Raw genomic sequence first — 19,068 nt, forward strand, 5'->3', positions numbered from 1 at the left:
CCACTTGAGCCACCGCAGCTCCTTTGTTTCTTTATTCAGCATATAAATTTCTATTTTGTTATATTATTGTTGGTACACAGTTTTTGTTATTTTTTCTGTTCCAAAAAGTACCAGCTAACCTTTTAAAGAAAAAACAAGATTTCTTGTCAGTATAGAGCATAGAATGATCATTATGCACCCAAGCTCTTCTACCAAGGGCACCTTGATTTCTGGATGCCTTTCATGTTTGTTGGCTGGTAAGTTTTTGGCAATGAAAATACAATATAGGTTACTCAAGAACAAAGAGTAAAATGGCTGAGTTGCATCTCTGATACAACGGTAAAGTTGCTGAAGGAAAAGTGTGTTAAGGGAAAGTTACAAGTGGGGTTATAAACTTTTATTTAGTTAACTTTTGTTTGCTAATTGTTATGTTCTAATTACACCATAAAATTCTTAAAACACACAACTTTGAAATTAATTTATATTTGCTCTTTGTTTGTATTTCTTATTTAGCTTTCCCCCTCCCAAACTCAGATTTTTACAGCGTATCTTATTTACAGTTTACTCATCCACTTTTATGTTATTATCCAAGATGGAAGAGTTTAACGTCCTTAATTAGGAAGTTGGGTAGAATATAATTGACCGTATTGGGTATATTTACAGGTTTACAGTGGGAAAAGTGGGCCAATATATTTTCCTGAGCAATACAAGAGTATTAATGTTCACATTGTAAATAATATACTCTCACACATTTGACCCATCAGGTGAAATAAATAATCCAAATGCTGGCACGCAAACCTGCGGAAAGTGTAGTGGCCATCTGTAGTTCTCTGTTGGGCTTTAAAGGACACCTCTGTCTTCCAAAGTTTTATCATACAAAGGGCAATTCACTAATTAGTACTGTAAATTAGTGTTGCCATGAGGTTAAATTGGGGGGGGGAAGCATCCAGCCCCTGCAGTATTTCAATTAATGTTATTTTTAATTGCTTGTATTAACATTTGAGAACAAGATTGATTAGCTTTTGACCGTCAAAGAAACAGAACTTGAAGCTGTTAAGTACCAAAATGGAAGTTGTTAATTATACTTAAAATCCATAGATTACTGTACATATCAATCTGGAAGGTCACCAGAGTGCAGCACAGTGGATGTGTGTGTGTTTTGAGTCTGTTTTATTTAATGGAAAACTTAGGAAACAAGGATCTCCTATGTCCTGGATGACAGCAAAAATTAAGGCCTTCAAAACACAAAAGCAAAACCTTTAGTCGAATGGCTTTTTTAGAAGTTCCTTGTGATTTATTTGTGGTCGATATCTGAAGAAGAAGAAGAGAAGAAGAGATTGGATTTATACCCTGCCCTTCACTTGGAGTCTCAGAGCGGCTTACAAACTCCTTTCCCTTCCCCTCCCCCCGACAGACACCCTGTGAGGTGGGTGGGGCTGAGAGAACTCTGACACAAACTGCTCTTTTTCAAGGACAGCTGTGCCAGAGCTTGTGACTGACCCAAGGTCACACCAGCAGGTGCAAGTGGAGGAGTGGGGAATCAAACCCGGTTCTCCCAGATTAGAGTCCACGCACTTAACCACTACACCAAACTGGCCAGACTCAAAACTGAAAATGGCCAGACTCAAAAATGGCAGACTCAAAACTGAGGCCCGTGTGTACCCTTCGTGTGGTTAGAAGCCTCCAACTGACAGTAGGAGATATTAGTTCTGACAAGGGTAAGAGGATTTTCCTCATTCTCTATTTCCTCACTTGTCAGTTCCTGTTTCTTCAGTGTGTGGGGGGGTCTGCTCCCCTTGTGTTTTACTCCCTCTAATGATCAGTTTGATATTATGTCAGTTTATGTCCAGCATAAAAAACCTGTGGTTTAAATCTGCAGGGAGATATGCTGCACATAAGCCAGTATAATATTGAATTGACCACAAGAGGGAGCAAAACATTTGCGAAACAGGAAAAAAGGGAAGAAACAGGAACTTACAAGCAAGGGAAATGAGAATGTGGAAAAGTCCAAAGTCAGACAGACATTCCAAAGTGGTTAGAACATACACCTCTATTCTGGGACAGATAATGTACGCTGAGATCACTCTCATCAGAATATGTCTGCCTTCACCCTATATTGGCCAGAGATTCTTCTTCTACCACTGTTCTTCCAGATTTTTACTATATAAATCCAGTATTTCACTGAGCCACCCTGAGCCCGTTCACGGGGAGGGCGGGATAGAAATAAAATAAATAAATAAATAAATATAAATAAATAAATACATTAAAACTCCAATATATATACTAAAACCAGCATTCCATTAAAATTACAGCTGTGAGCAAGTGATTTGGCTGCTGCATCAATTAGTTTGCTCTGGGGTCATCCTTCCTGAGCTAAGGCAAAAATGTGTGAGCCAGAGGCCAAAAACCAGTGAGCTAGCTCACCTTAACTCAGCTTAGAGGGAACACTGGTTCTGTGTACTTTCACCTTCACTTTTAGGGTGGGAATTTTTGGTGGGATGACAACAAAGGCAGGCCTAGCCAGCTCCCAGCCCCTTGAAAGGGCAATATGTGTGTTCAACCTACCCAACTCCCCGGCTTCTACCTCCAGCCAGGCCTCCCAGGAAGAGAGTCAAGATGTGGACCTATTGAAGAAGAAAGTACACAAACTGGAAAAGAAGCAAGTTTCTACAGAAGATCAGCTGCTACAAGTACAAATGGAAAAGGCTAACATGATTCTTCGCTTCCAGGGCATGCCAGAGACCAAGGGAGAGAATGTGAAGGAAAGGATGAGTGAAATATTGGCCCCAGTGACAGATATGAAGGTGGAACTCTTGCTAAGCGAAATGGATATGGCCTTCAGGTCATATTCAGGATACATAAAGAAAAATAATCTGCCTGGGGAAATTGTAGTAAGATTCTCGAAGAGGCATGTGAGGGATGCAGTCCTGAAAGCAGTATCTGGAGCACCCTTGAGAGACGGGGAGAATGCCATCAGAGTACTAAAAGACATTCCATTTGAAATAAGACAAAGGAGAAAGAAATACAAAGAATTGACTCTCTTTCTTCAGACAAACTCAATAGGATACAGATGGCTAATTCCAGAAGGCATTACCTTCAAAATTAAGGATAAAAAAGAAAAAATTGACTCTCTTCTGAAAGCACAGGAATTTTTGAGAGTCCAGCTGGGAGGGCCAGTGGAGGAAGAAAAAGAAGGGATGGACAGTAAGCCCAGCGGCGGGCTAGACTCGGGATCTTCCGGAGAGGACTCTCTTTCAGAGAAAGGGGCAGCAGCTCCTAAAAGTCCTTATAAGCTGCGGAAGAGACTGGGAAAAGAGAAGTGAAGGCTGAAGGACTCTGAATTGTGCCTTTGAGTTTTTGAAATGAGATGCTTTGGGGTATTTCTTGATGACAGTTAAGATTGGGGGGGGAAGTTAACAAAAAATATTTGACCTAGTTCATAATGGGATTAACGAGATTAAGACTTGATGTATGCTTAAACTGATTAGAAGAGCTCCTCTCTTGGGATTTTAGTCATTCGTGGGTATCTTTGCTTTGTCCCTAGATGTAGTCCCTTACCTTTTTTCTGTTGTAGTTTGTAGTGATTATAAAAAATAAAATAAAAAATCCCCTCCGGAGGCATTAAAAAAAAAGATGTGGACCTATCAGGAGAGGACGTGAAGGCAAACCTTCTGGCTTGGCTCAGGACTGAGATGAGGAAGGAGTTCAGGCAGCTCTTGCGGGAAGCCAAACCAAGCAGCTTAGAGGGAGCACTGGGTACAAGTACATCATACTTGTACATTGACACGGAGGCAGTCGCGAATCACCTCTGAGTGGCAAACCACCTCTGAAGGTTCTTGCCTTGAAAACCCTACGGGGTTGCCATAAATCAACTGTGACTCAATGGCAAAGAAATAAATACTGGAACATAACATTAGTTACAACACAAGGCCAGGGAATGCATTACCGTCACCAGAGGGAAGCTGCCAAAATGGCTTCACCAGACACATGACCCCTATTCACCAGTTTTGACATTTACAAGCAATAATCACACAGAGCTGGGACAGCGATGCTCTGTATCCTTGGTGCTTGGGGGCAGCAATGGTGGGAGGGTTTTCGGGGATCCTGGCCCCACTGGCGGACCTCCTGATGGCACCTGGGTTTGGGGCACTGTGTGACACAGAGCGTTGGACTGGATGGGCCATTGGCCTGAGCCAACCTGGCTTCTCTTATGTTCATATGTTCAATCTAGTGTGCATTTCCATACCCTGCAGTCCACATTCATAGTGGCTGTTGGAGGAAGCATGTGGACTTACAATGGGAGGGCCAAGCTTCGTGTTTCTAAATGTTTTTTGTTGTTGTTCAGTTGCACAGTTGAGTCTGACTCTTCGCGACCCCATGGGACAGATCATGCCAGGTCCTCCTGTCTTCCTTCGTGCTCCGGAGTTTGCTTAATTTCATGTTCGTTGGATCTATGACACTGTCTAACCATCTCATCCTTTGCTGTCCCCTTCATCTTTGACCTTCAATCTTTCCCAGCATCAGGGTCTTCTCCAGTGAGTGCTCCCTTCTCATTGGGTGGCCAAAGTATTTGAGCTTCAGCTTCAGTATCTGGCCTTCCAGGGAACAGTCAGGGTTGATTTCTTTTAGGATTGACTGATTTGATCTCCTTGCAGTCCAAGGGACTCTCAAGAGTCTTCTCCAGCATCATAGTTCAAAAGAATTCTAAATGTTATGGGCTGGTTAAAACAGGGCAGCATCTCAGCTGTGAGGAGCTTTCAGCCCTGCCTCCTAAAGACTGGTTATGTCTCTCGAAGTCTCCCTTTAACGTGGGCCATAAGGCAAGTACCTGTCCCTTCCCATTGCCTCTGGGCTTGCTAGCTGCCTTCCCTTCCTTGGATTCCTGTCTCCACTTGGAAAAGGGAGGGCAACAGAAGGCGAGACTAGAGGGCAAATGGGTGGACGGGTGTAAGCTGTCTTGTTCTGCTGTCTTGTTCTGCTACTTTAAAAGGCATTTTTATTTTTTAAAAAAATAAACATTGCCAACCATTTCTATCTGTAAGATGTGAAAAACAACAACCCAACAGTACGTTGCCGTTATCTACTGGGAAAACATAAAGGGCAAAGGAGGTGTACTAAAAGTGGTCAACATAACATGTTTTTACAGCTAATGAAGAAAACAAAGGGAAGGTTTGGGATGGCTGTGCTTTGTGTGACCACAGGGGGGCACATTTATATAACCACGGGGGGGGGGGAACGGAAATAACAATGAACAAATACCTCAAATGTTTTACAATTGTTCAGTAATACTTTCTTTTAGGCAAACCCTGGAGAGTGCGCGCACTGTAAGAACTCACCTAAGAACAGAGTTCTGTATTGTGGAGGTCTGATCTCCCGGGGAGGTTTTTGGTGTGTCAGCCAAGGGAATGACAGCTCTAGAGGAGCAGCCGTTTCCCATCATTGGGCTATTTTTTTTCATTTACTTCATATATGCCTCACCTTTCTCTCCCGTGAGAGTCCAAGGTGTCTTACATGGCTCTTCTCCCTGTTATCCTCCCAACAACTTGGTGAGGTAGGTTAGGCTGAGGGTTTTTGACTGGCCCAAGCTCACCCAATGAGCCTGCAAGGCAGAGTGGGGATCTGAACCTGGCTCCCCCAGTTTATCATCCTATAACATCTCAGAGGTGGTTGTCTAGCAATGAATTTAAAGGGCTGTGTCCAATGATCAGTGTTGTGGGGTTCCCAGAGTCCAGCTGGGATCCGGTCGCCTCCTGGAAATACAACTGATCTCTACAGAGATCAGTTCCTCTACAGAGACTACAGAGATCAGTTCCTCTCAAGGAAATGGCAGTTTCCGAGGGTGGACTCTCTGACATCACATTCCCCCACAAATCCGATGTGAGGTAGCCATGACAGTTTCTACACACCTGGAGATTTGGAGTGATCGCTTTCATGACAGAGTTTGCGACTTCGAAAAACCACAGGAATGCTGATTTTTTTAAAAAAAAAAAATGAATCCTTTTAAGGGGAAATAAGGTTTAAAAAGAATAACTATCACAGGAAATGGAAGATTTGTCTTCACTTACCATGCAGCTCCCTTCTCGGTGGTCCAGGAGCGGGGCAGTCCTCACTTCCAAGAACATAGCTCCTCCTCTCTGTAGGCTGTCCTCTACCAGGTATTTCTCTGAGCCTTCCCCCAAAAGATGGACGCCCTTGAAAGGAACGGCAGCCACCTTCGCTCAGGCTGAGGGATCCACGTCCCAGTTTCTAAGCCAGGTGTCCTGCCCAGCTGCCACGCTAAACGCCATGGCTCTGGCTGATGGTTGGAGGGAATCCAAGGAGGCATTTACTGCAAAAGCTGTTGCTAGTGCCATCTTCTTAAGTTCCTCCTTGAACCCTTTTGAAACACTGCTCCCAGCTGCTGCCAATTCCAATGACCATGCATAAGCTGCTCTGGCGTATCGGGAACCAGTTGCTGATGCCCTCAAGGAACTGGCTGAGGCTTCGAAGTCCCTGCATACAGCCTGTTCAATTTGCTTATCGCAGTGGTCCTTGGGTAAGCCATCTGCCTCCATTGGAAGCACTGAGATGGATGTCAAGCTGGTGACCAGATCGTCTACCACCGGTAGCTCAATCCTCTTTGTTGCCACCGGCACCAGGGAGTAAAACTTTGAAAACACTGGGCAATTAGCTTTTGGTTTCATTCGATTATAGAAGGCTGCTGGGAGTGGAACCCCTGACGGGTTTACCCCCAGCTCTTGTCTGAGCCTAGAGGGATGTCTGGATCAGGTTCCTCTTTCTCTTTTGGCTTGTCTGATATCTCCAAGGCCCTCAGAACCTTTGGGAGTAATCTGGTACACAGGTCTTGAGGGGAAAGCCTCAACTGCATTGTGGGCACTACCTCTTTCTCCTCCTCCTCTGAAAGCTTCCCCTCTTCTTTAGTGGAGGAAGAATCTGTGGAGTCCGAACCTCCCTCCTGGGTGCTGAGTAATGGGCTGTGCTCCCTGCAGGGTCTGGCTTCCTCTGTCCTACTCTTTTTGGGTCTGGGAAAGGGAGATGCTAGTGCTTCTTTCTTTCCCAGAACCCAAATCCCAGCTGGATCGCCAGCCTCGGGCTTGAGGGGTGAACGAGGAGCTGCTGCTCAGCTTGGCTTCCTGCAAAAGCTGCCTGAACTCCTTCCTCATCTCAGTCCTGAGCCAAGCCAGAAGGTTTGCCTTGACGTCCTCTCCTGATAGGTCCACATCTTGGCTCTCTTTCTGGGAGGTCTGGCTGGAGGTAGAAGCCAGGGGGTTGGGTAGGTTGAACTCACACACTGGACTTTCAAGGGGCTGGGAGCTGGCTAGGCCTGCCTTTGCTGTCATCCTGCCAAAACACAGAACCAGTGTTCCCTCTAAGCTGAGTTAAGGTGAGCTAGCTCACAGTTTTTTAGACTCTGGCTTGCACATTTTTGCCTTAGCTCAGGAAGGATGGCTCCAGAGCAAACTAATCTATGCAGCAGCCAAATTGGTCTCTCAGTTTGGTGTAGTGGTTAAATGTGCGGTGTAGTGGGTAAATGTGCGGACTCTAATCTGGGAGACCCAGGTTTGATTCCCCACTCCTCCACATGCAGCTGCCGGATGACCTTGGGCAAGCCATAGTTCTGTCAGAGCTGTCCTTGAAAGAGCAGTTTCTCTCGGAGCTCTCTCAGCCCCACCTACCTCACAGGGTGTCTGTTGTGGGGAGGGGAAGGGAAATGAGTTTGTAAGCCGCTCTGAGACTCTGAGTGAAGGGCAGTAGAATTTTTGCTCACAAGACTCCACAGCTTATAGGGAGCATTGCACAGAACCCCCCCCCCCATCAGTGCACGAGGAGGCAAAATGGCCACCATTCCCACCCGTCTGACTGGGCCTGGGAGCTTTCTGAACTGCCTTGCCTTCCTCTACACAGCAGCCCCAGCCCCTTCCTGGTGGTCTCCCATCCATGAAACGTAACTGTCTCTGCTTAAGACTAAGCTGGGCTATTGAATTTGTTTCAGGGGGGCAGGCCCATAGCCAGGTTTTTTTTAAATTCAAGGGGCCTTTAAATACATTGGGGGCACCCCCCCCAAGTGCCAAAAATAAAAAAATGGATATCGGGGTGGCCTGGGGTAGATGGGAAGTAAGCCTTGGAAATAAGTTGGGGGGCTGCACCCCAAGATGCCCCACTGTAGCTACAGGCCTGGGGGGAGTCGCTTCTGTCCTTCTGTGCTCCTCCCCCAGTCTCCACGCTCCAGCTAGCCAGGGCTGACCCAGGTCCTGGTCGTTTTCTTCTGTCCACCTTCCCTTAACCATCAGCTTTTCTTACTGCGGTTCAGGTGAGGGGAAAACGGGGTTCCAGCTGGTCCTTTTTGGTAGGCTGCCTAAGGATGGTGATGCTGGCCCCTTTGAGGCTGTGGGAGGTTGCCAGGTCTTCATTGGAGGGGCAAACCTGGCCCAGAAGCTGAAGGCCACTGCGGGAGTCAATGGTTCTGCTGCGGTTGCCAGGCGTAAATGGGGGGGGGGGGAGGACTCAGCCTTTCCCTCCCTCGCATGCTTCCACCTTCTTTTCTTCTGTCTTCTGGGATTGCTGCATTCTCTGAAGCACTGCCCAAAGCCATCCTGCTCAGAAGGCAGGGCCGGTGAGAGTGGGAAGCCAGGGGGCAAGACCCTCCCCACCAGGATTGAATCAACTGACCAACCATGCCTGCGGAGAGGAGGAGCTATGTTCCTGGAAGTGAGGACTGCCCCACTCCCAGGATCACCAGAGAATTCTAGTCATCCACTCTTGAGATATTGATGTGGCATTGTAGGAGACGGTTGGGTAGTCCTAGGCTTTGGATCTGCCTTTACAGTAGAAGTGGAGTCCAGTTAAAATTGAATAGAATATTTGCAGTGATGCTTGTAGCAATCTACTTTTGTTCATTTACATGGGCTAATTCTGAACAGAAAACCCCCACAAGTTAAAAAGCCAAATGAAATGATGATGATAACTTGCCTTTTATCAACTAAACAGACATCTTTTATTTTTCATTAATTGTTGTAGTAGTTTCTTCAGCAGTTAATGGAAACCAATTAAAAGATGTCTGTTTCGAGAATAAAAGTCAAATTGCAGGTTACTTTTCAACATGGTAAGTTTTCATGTATACAGCTGCCTTTGAGTAGCAAGAGGTCGATGCTATGGCAGGAGAACTACCGTTCTCAAGTTGAGGGTATATTTAAACAAAATACTTGTGTCGCGAATGAACGGTTCCTCCCGCGCGGTCTCAGCTGGAGTTATTTATTTATTTATTTATTTATTCGACTTATTATACCACCCTAACCCCTAGGGGTCTCTGGGCGGTTTACAGGAGTGTTCTAAGAACTATTTACCCTAACTAAGGCCACATGCTATAGGGTGGGGATTTCCTACCAGCACCCTTGTGGTGGGCCCGCTGCGTCTTTTCTGGCTCGGCTTTCTTCCTTCTCGGCGGTTTCTGGCATCTTTTTCTGGCTCTGTCCTGATCGGTTCCGCCACGCTCACAATGCACGTCATCATGCGCCGCCTTTGGTCTCCACCGCAGTCATCTGCCGCCAGGGATCGCTCTACCCGATCTTACTTCCTCCGTGCCACGCCGTCTAGGCTCCGCCGCCGCTGTCGATGTTCTCGCCGCTGCAACCACCACACACCTCACACCTTCTAAGGGTGGGTACCCATTTGCCTACTCATTTGATTTAATTGCTTTCGGGCCACTGGGTGGGCGGGATAGGTTACGCGATAGAAAGAGAGGCATGATACAACACTAACCTCAGAACTTCCAAGAGAGAGACCCCCTCCTTAGTTCGATGGAGCTCTCCCTATTTATTAGAACGAAACCCCCTGGGACAGTGTTGATTCACAGCTGTCACCCAGTCCTTGTTTCATTCTAATTCTTTCCTCCCTGGCTGTGTGTATCTCTCCTCTTTATTCCCAATCAACCCATTCCCCAGCTTAAAGTAACAGGACCACGGATCTAGTGCGTTCTGCTTCCCATCTGTCAGGACCGGCTCTTCTCCTCCCTCCTTGTCTCGCCAGGGATAGACGGCCGTGGGATATTTGCCCGGGTACTGGGTTAGATTCACGTAGTTGCTCTTTGAAACCGGGTCTTCCTTCTCTTCTTGACAGTTGTCGCCCGTGTCCCGGAGCTCTCATGTTCTCTTTGGTTGATCCTTCGCCCTTCCTCTCACCCTTGTTTCTGTAGAGGCCTGGCCTTTGCGTGCCTCTACCCCGTCTTCCCGGTTGGAGACAGCCAGCTTCGTCTGACAACTTGCTGTGTAGAAAATAAAAATAAAAATTACCACTTAAACCGGCATATATTTTGTCTGTGTTTTGTTTAGATTGATAGTCAAGGTGAGAATGGAAGTTGATGCAGAAGATCTGAAGAAAGTTTTGAAAAGATGGAACAGAAAAACTACACGCAAAAATAATATGGAGTAAGCACCTTTGAGATAATTTCATCAGAGGATCAAAAAAAAAAATCTATTTGTACAACATTCACCAGCCAAACATATTTAATTAGGAAGTTCTCCAAATCCTTAGAGAGTCTTCGGAATGACTCCATAGCCTTGCTTAGTTCTTGGGGGCAGGGGTCTCTTATTGATGTTAATTGTAAGGTCTCTGCTGGCTATCCTAACAGTTTGATATTTTATATGTTTTTTTGTTCTGTTACGTTCTCCAACTTTGCTTCCAGTCACTTGACAGATAGTCTTATAAAATTTTTAAATAAATGAAGTATAACATCTAAGAAGAAGCCAAAGGTGAGGATAATACGGTTGCTTACCTCAACACGTGTAAAACAAGTGGATCTTGTTATTTTCTTTAATGTTACTCTAATGGAGGGAGATGGCAATCCTTGTGCAATTTCACTTCCCAAATTAAATTCCAGTCGCCACCTTCCCTCATTCTAGCTGCCACCTCAAGTTATCACTGAAGTCAGACTGCTCCCTGGCTGTTCTGGATACTGAAGACGATGATTTCCTCCTTGTCAGGATAGCTCTCCAAAAATCAGGACACTGAGGCACTGCTCGAGTAAGACTCTGCTAATTCCTCAGTTAGGAAAGGCTGTGCCTCAGTGGTAGTTCATCTGTTTGGCATGCAGAAGGTCCCTGGTTACGTCCCTGGCATCTCCAGCAAAATGGAGGAGGTAGGAAGTGATGTCAAAGGTCTACCTGAGGCCCTGGAGAATTTTTGCCAGTCTTAGTATGCAATACTATGGACTGTACTCTATGGACGAATGGTCAAATTCACGTGTTCAACCCTTTTCAAGCTCTTTTCCCCGAAACCACTGTCTTCCTCTCAGTCAGTTTCCAGAGGACAGGCTTCTTGTCTTCAGCCCTCTCTTCCGCTATTGTCCTCTTCAGCTGTTTTCGTTACAGTAACCAACTGCCACTAACTATCTGCCTGAAATCAGGCTGTGTCTGGCCTTTTACATGCAGTCTGGACGCTGCTATAAAATTCGACACTCAGTCAAAGTGAAAGTGGCATGCAGTGTAGATGGGAATTTCTGTTCCCGTGTGGGCTTGGTAAGACAGCAGAGCAAATGCTAGATGCAGATTCGGCCTTAGTCTGTCTGGCCAAACTCCTTCAGCCAATTAATGATGAGCACAACTCAGGCCATCGGCTCACTGGTTCTGAGAGACCAATAGTTGGACTGTCTAACTGACCAAACATTTATGATCTATCTGGAGTCCTCCATCCTATTATAACTATGATTGGAAGTCATGTGAGCTCTGCAGTGAACCATTCCCTTGACAGGTGATGAGCCCCCCTTGTGACCTTGAAAATCATGTCTGGCAGTACAATCCCCCCATTTTTACCTCAGAACTTAAATATCACCCTTTCCATTCCATATTTTGTAAACTTTACACGGTTTAATTTGTTTCTCCTCAGGTTATATATCTGAATAATACTGGCAAGCCCAGAAGGCTGTGCTTTCCCACCTCTGAAGTAGATTAGCAATTTCCCCCCATTAACTTTATTTTTAACTATAAAGTCGCAAACACATTGTGTATGCATAATTAATCCATTATTCAAACTAATTTTTGACATACTGGCCAGTAAATAAAACACGTCTGTTTCCCAAAGCTGTCATCGAAAGCCATGTGTTAAAAGCACGAGGCAAACAGGAATCTGTGCTTCGTCGCCACAGCCCCAGACGATAAATCGAACAAACCAGAATTAATAGTCTCTAATTATCAGATATATACTTCACCTGGAGTACCAGATTCAGCCACAATTGTCAATACATTAGCATGTAATTGCCCTTGGAGTGCTAACGGTGATAAACTTCCTAGGAAAACAAAAGTGTGAGGAAATAATACTAAAGATAATGAAGCTGAGATTTAATTATTTCAGAAGCTGGAATGCGGTAATCTTCGAGGGCTTCAAATGAGACTTCTCAGTACAGCTTGAGTAAATAAAATAGTACTTCTTGAGGCTGATTATTAAGATACTACAAGTAAACAAAACGGATTCGATCAGACGGGCGGGGGGGGGGGACCTGGAGAATATCCTGAGACTACCACATGAGATGTGCTATTTAGAAAATGGAGCCACTGCTATCTCAGAATCATAGAGTTGGAAGGGACCTCCAGGGTCATCTAGTCCAACCCCCTGCACCATGCAGGGAATTCACAGATACCTCCCCCCACACCCCCAATGACCTCTGCTCCATGCCCCAAAGTGCATCTGAATATATCTGTATCTGCTGCACAAAAATGTATCTGAATTTCACAAAAGCAGATGGAAACAAAGCTCTTTCTCAAATGCAGCAGTGTTTGCACCTCCCGCCCGTTCCGTGTTCCTTAGACAAGCAGAAGTATGAAGTCAGTTTTAGAAGAAGTCAGAAAAAAAATGACAACTTCAGTTAGGCAAATTAGAGACTGAAGGATTATTGAATTCAGTATAGCGATGCTTCAATAGAAATTGAGGAGTTTTAAAATATCCTTTTTCCTATTCAGGGATGGACAAGTGGCACTTAAGGAGCCAGTATGGCCCCCAAAGAGCTGTTATCCAATTCAACTCTACCAGTGTGGTGCAATGGTCCCTCTAAGCAGTGGAATCTTGTGAGCAAAAATTCTGCTTTGTGAGCTCCTGGCATTGAAGTTGTGAGCAAGCGATTTGGCTGCTGCCTAACTTAGTTTGCTCTGGAGCCATCCTTCCTGAGCTAAGACAAAAATGGGTGAGCCGGAGGCTAAAAAACTGAGCTAACTCACACTAACTCATCTTAGAGGGAACACTGGTGTGGTGTAGTGGTTGAAAGGGGTGGGCTTTATTCTGGAGAACCAGGAAGGGGGGGTTGATGAAGCCTTCTGGGTGACCTTGGGTCAGTCACAGTTTTCTCAGAACTCTCTCAGCCCCACCTGCCTCACAAGGTGCCTGTTGTGGGGAGAGGAGGGGAAGGTGATTGTAAGCTGCTGTGAAGAAGAAGAAGAAGAAGAAGAAGAGATTGGATTTATACCCCGCCCTTCACTACCCAAAGGTGTCTCAGAGTGGCTTACAAACTCCTTTCCCTTCCCCTCCCCACAACAGACACCCTGTGAGGTAGGTGGGGCTGAGAGAACTCTTGACAGAAACTGCTCTTTTTCAAGAACAGCTGTGCCAGAGTTATGACTTGCCCAAGGTCATCCAGCCAGGTGCAAGTGGAGGAGTGGGGAATCAAACCCGGTTCTCCCAGATTAGAGTCCGCGCACTTAACCACTACACCAAACTGGCTCCTTAAGGTAGAGACTCCTTAAGGTAGAGAAAAATGGGATATAAAAACCTACTCATCTTCTTCTACTCATCTTAAAGTTGTAAGTAGAAGCAGTAGTAATTTTTGCATCTGTTCCATCAATGGGCACACGTCAAGGCTGCTAGTACACTTCATGTGCCCGTTGATGGAAGGATTTGTTATGTAAGAACATGTTCAACATATAGGATATTAGTACCTTTGTATTGGATTTACACATTATGGAATAAAAAGCAACACCATCACATCTTGATATTTGGAAGAAGTTCTTCACGAAACGAATGCCACAACTCCGGAGAAGTTCATCTATCTTTCTGATATTTGTTGGGAATTAATATTTTTCAATTTGACTGTTTATCTTTGTATCATTATTGTGAGATTATAAGCGTTTTGTACATCATTACAGCTTCTATATTTTTGGTTTTCTACACTAGCTGTAACCCCTCAGTTTTGTTAGTCCCGTCATTATGTCTGCATGACCCTCTAGGATTTTAGGTTTTACACCTAAGTTTTACCATAGAGTTTCAGGGGGATCCTGGATCAGGAGCCTTGGGATTGGGAAACTGGAATAGAGAAGTACTGTCTGCTGACCAAGCAAGGACCAAATATGAAGAACCGAATACATTTATACTGGGCAGCTATGTTGCTGTGGTCATTTTCGTCTTGATTTTCTATAAAACGGTTGCCATTAGTTTCAGTTTGCTCACTGGCAGTTCCTTTGAGTCTTTCACAAAATTTACACTGAACAACTGAAGCAAAAAGAAAATGAAAATGTGTTAATGGTAAAAAAAAAAGTCCTTTTGAAGAGGAACTGAGGTGAAAATGAAGTTTCCTGGGCTTGTTTCTCACAGGGGATTTTCTGATATCTGTTGGTCTTAACATCAGAAATAACAGAAACTGAATGAAAAAAATTACAAAGACCATTAAAAAGATTAAAAATACAAAATCAAGCAGATTCCAAAACATAAAAATAGAAGAACAATAAAAATTGACTTTCCTTCCTATAAAATAAACTACAATAAGTTTGAGCAATTTAATGCCTAGTCGGACGCAGCTTTGGCCTGAGTTTTCTTAATCACTAATGCATAAAGGGAAACCGTATGAGTTTCATGGAAGCTATGTCAGATAATCAGTAAATTATTTCCTCTGCATCTGTTCTTTCTCTCAGAGGAGAAAACAGAAACGGGACTATTCAAATGGAACTAGACAGTTATTGAAATTCAACCTCAATCCTAATATCAAACCTTATAATTCCAGTCTCCGGGACTAGAGTTGCACACACGTCTATTCCTCTCTATGCCAGATGAAATGCTTTTCCACATGGTTTTATTCATCTGGACACAGACTGCTTCAGTTTATCCTCTGATTTCTATATGCATTTTTGTGCCCTTAATTTTCACCTCCCCCATGTTTTTTTTTTCTGCCTCTTTTGAGACCAATGTTTTTCTGGAAGCCAGTTTTGAGGTGGCTTTTTCTTAGCGCGTACATTTTCTGTTGGTTTTCTTTGTTCCACCCACCTCCATCCCACTTTTCAATGATTGGACTGTCATCTTTGTTAAACCGCTCCCTCTTCCTCTGAGATTAATTTTTTCATTTTTTTTAAAGGTCCTAAACTATCAATATAACACCATAGTGTTGCAATGATTCTCTGAATTTCCAGCTTTGATTAAAAAAACCCGTAAGTCTCTAGCAAATCTCTGTGAGAGAAGAGGCTAGAAACGTAAGGGGTTTTTTTAATAAAAAAAGAAAGCTGGGAATTCAGAGAACCTGCTCAAACTATCACCACAACATTACAGCATTATATCAATATTTTGGGGGCATTTTGTTTTTTAGAAGGGTGCTGTGACACCAGCAGTAACAACACTGATGATGACCTCATCCTCCCTTGAAAGTATTTAAGCCATGTGAAAAAGACAGCAAACTGACTCCACAGTTGAAAAAAAATGGCAGACATGCTGAAGAACCCTGCCCAAACTGATCCCAGGGCTTGTGGATTGACTAGGAAGTCAATTAGTAGTCACTGGAGCGTGCAGAAAAGGCCTCAGCTCACACACTCTCAGGTAGCTCCTCAGTTGAGTCCACCCTCAGGTCATGATAGGACTGCCAGCTCCAGGTTGGGAAATTCCTGAAAATTTGGGGGTGAAGCCTAAGGAGGGGCTAGGTTTTGGAAGGTGAGGGGTGGTGCTTCGATAACCCTGTTTCTTTCATCCGAGCTGGTGTTTCAGACTGCCCAAGTCCACGCCAGGACTTAATGTGGGCAGGAACAGGGAGAACGGCTCCAGACTGGTGGTGGGGGGAACTAGACCTCCAAAGCTGCCGTTTTCTTCAGGGGAACTGATCTCTGTAGCCTGGAAATGAGCTGCAATTCCAGGAGATCTCCAGGTTCCTGGTTCAAAACCTTTAACTGTTGACAGCGATTGTTAAGTGTGGATACCGGCATGCCCATAGTTATGGTGAGCAGCCAAAAAAAAGGGGGGGGGGAAGCCAGTGTACAGTACAAGGAACAGCAAAGAACACACCACTGACTGAAAATAAGCGCACAAGCAAAACAGCAAGTATATAATAATCATATAAGCATAACAGCAAGTATAATAAGAATCAATTGGCCAAGGTGCAATAATAAAGCATAATAGAAGCGCAGTCTACAGTCTTTCCATGTGTCTACTCCAAAATAGAAGCAAAGATCAGAGTCCAAATTGAAGTGTAAGTCATCAAATTTTCTGAGCCATAAAAAGCCGACGCGTAATCCGGATGCCTGATGCCGCGTTTCGAATAATTCTTATTCAAGCATGGCTGTAATGGGAACCAGTCTCAAGAGCTGGCATACACTAAGCCAGAATGGTCAGTCAAGGAGGATTAAGAGTCCTTATTTTTAAGGAGAGACCCCCCCACTGCCTGCTGGTAGCAGCAGCCAGGGTGAGAGTGCCACAGGCTTCCCCCCCCCCCACTGCGGAATTTGGAGAGGAGGATCATGAAACCTGGGAAAAGACAGCTCCGGGGGCATTTAATTTAAATATCTTTTGAGTTCCCTTCCATAGACCAAGAAAGCTTAGGAGGACACTCAGGAGTGACACCTTAAGAACATAAGAACATAAGAGACGCCAATGTTGGATCAGGCCAAAGGCCCATCCAGTCCAACACTCTGTGTCACACAGTGGCCAGAAATACCAGTGCCATCAGGAGGTCCAGCAGTGGGGCCAGGACATTAGAAGCCCTCCCACTGTTGACCCCCCCCAAGCACCAAGAAGACAGAGCATCACTTGCCCCAGAGCCCCTAGCTATACCTTGTGGCTAATAGCCACTGATGGACCTCTGCTCCATATGCTTATCTAATTCCCTTTTGAAGCCATCCATGCTTGTAGCACCCACCACTTCCTGTGGCAGTGAATTCCAAGTGTTAATCACTCTTTGGGTGAAGAAGGACGTCCTCCGTTCTAACCCGACCGCTCTGCAGTTTCATGGAGTGCCCACGAGTTCTTGTATTGTGAGAAAGGGAGAAAAGTACCTCTTTCTTTACCTGCTCTTTCCCATGCATAATCTTATAAACCTCGATCATGTCACCCCTCAGTCGTCTTTTCTCCAAGCTAAAGAGCCCTAAGCGCTTTAACCTTTCCTCATAGGGAAAGTGTTCCAACCCTTTTATCATTCGAGTTGCCCTTTTCTGCACTTTTTCCAAAGCTATAATATCCTTTTTAAGGTGTGGTGCCCAGAACTGCACACAGTATTCCAAATGAGGTCTCACCATTGATTTATATAGGGGCATTATTATATTGGCTGATCTGTTTTCAATACCCTTCCTAATAATCCCCAGCATAGCATTGGCCTTCTTTATTGCAGTCACACACTGTCTCGACATTTTCAGTGAGTTATCCACTACAACTCCAAGATCTCTCTCTTGCTCAGTCTCTGCCAGTTCAGACCCCATCAATGTGTATTTATATTTAGGATTTTTGGCTCCAATGTGCATCACCTTGCACTTGGCCACATTGAACCCCATTTGCCATGTTGACGCCCACTCGCCCATCCTTGACAGATCCCCTTGGAGTGCCTCACAATCCTCACTGGTTTTCACCACCCTGAACAACTTTGTATCATCCGCAAATTTAGCCACTTCACTGCTTACTCCCATCTCCAAATCATTAATGAACAAGTTAAAAAGCAGTGGACCAAGTACTGATCCCTGCGGTACCCCACTGCTTACCACCCTCCACTGAGAAAATTGCCCACCTACACTCACTCTCTGTTTTCTATGAACTAGCCAGTTTTTGATCCATAAAAGGACTTGTCCTTCTATCCCATGATTTTTGAGCTTACTTAGGAGCCTTTGATGAGGAACTTTATCAAAAGCTTTCTGGAAGTCAAGGTAAATAATATCTATTGGATCCCCCTTGTCCACATGTTTGTTCACCCCCTCAAAGAACACTAACAGGTTAGTGAGACAAGATCTTCCCTTACAGAAACCGTGCTGAGTCTGCCTCAATAGGTTTTGTTCATCTATGTGCCTACTAATTCTTTCCTTAATAATGGTTTCCACCAATTTACCCGGTATCGACGTCAGACTGACTGGCCTGTAATTTCCCGGATCTCCTCTGGAACCCTTTTTAAAGATGGGAGTGACATTAGCTACCTTCCAATCCTCAGGAATGGAGGCAGATTTTAAGGAAAGATTACATATCTTTGTCAGGAGATCTACAAGTTCACATTTGAGTTCTTTCAGAACTCTCGGATGTATGCCATCTGGGCCTGGTGATTTTTCAGTTTTTAAGTTGTCTATCAGTTTTAGGACCTCCTCTCTCATCACCTCAATCTGACTCAGGTCTTCCAACACCCCTCCTGAAATCAGTGGTTCTGGAGTGGGCAAGCACTTCTCATCTTCCACAGTGAAGACGGAGGCAAAAAATGCATTTAGCTTCTCAGCCATTTCCCTATCATCCTTCAATACTCCTTTTACCCCTTGGTCGTCCAAGGGCCCCACTGCCTCCCTGGCTGGTTTCCTGTTTCTAATGTATTTGAAGAAAGTTTTATTGTTGGTTTTTACGTTTTTTGCTATATGCTCCTCATATTCCCTTTTTGCCTGCCTGACCTCAGACTTGCATTTTATTTGCCATAGCCTGTGTTCCGTTTTATCAGCCTCACTGTGACTAGCTTCAATACATCTCCAACAATCCCCCTCTCTGCTAGCCCATGTTTCCCAAAGGCTCGTGGGAATGCTTTTAAAAGACTTCCCATGACCTAGGTCAGGGGTGTCGAACTCATTTGTTATGAGGGCCGGATCTGACATAAATGAGACCTTGTTCGGCCGGGCCATGTGTGTCATAAAATGTAATGCCAGGTAGCGGAGAGATAAACTTTAAAAAGGACAGAAACAC

The sequence above is a fragment of the Gekko japonicus genome, unplaced genomic scaffold (genome assembly GCF_001447785.1).
Source record: "Gekko japonicus isolate JY-2015 unplaced genomic scaffold, Gekko_japonicus_V1.1 scaffold891, whole genome shotgun sequence".
Taxonomy (NCBI): domain Eukaryota; kingdom Metazoa; phylum Chordata; class Lepidosauria; order Squamata; family Gekkonidae; genus Gekko; species Gekko japonicus.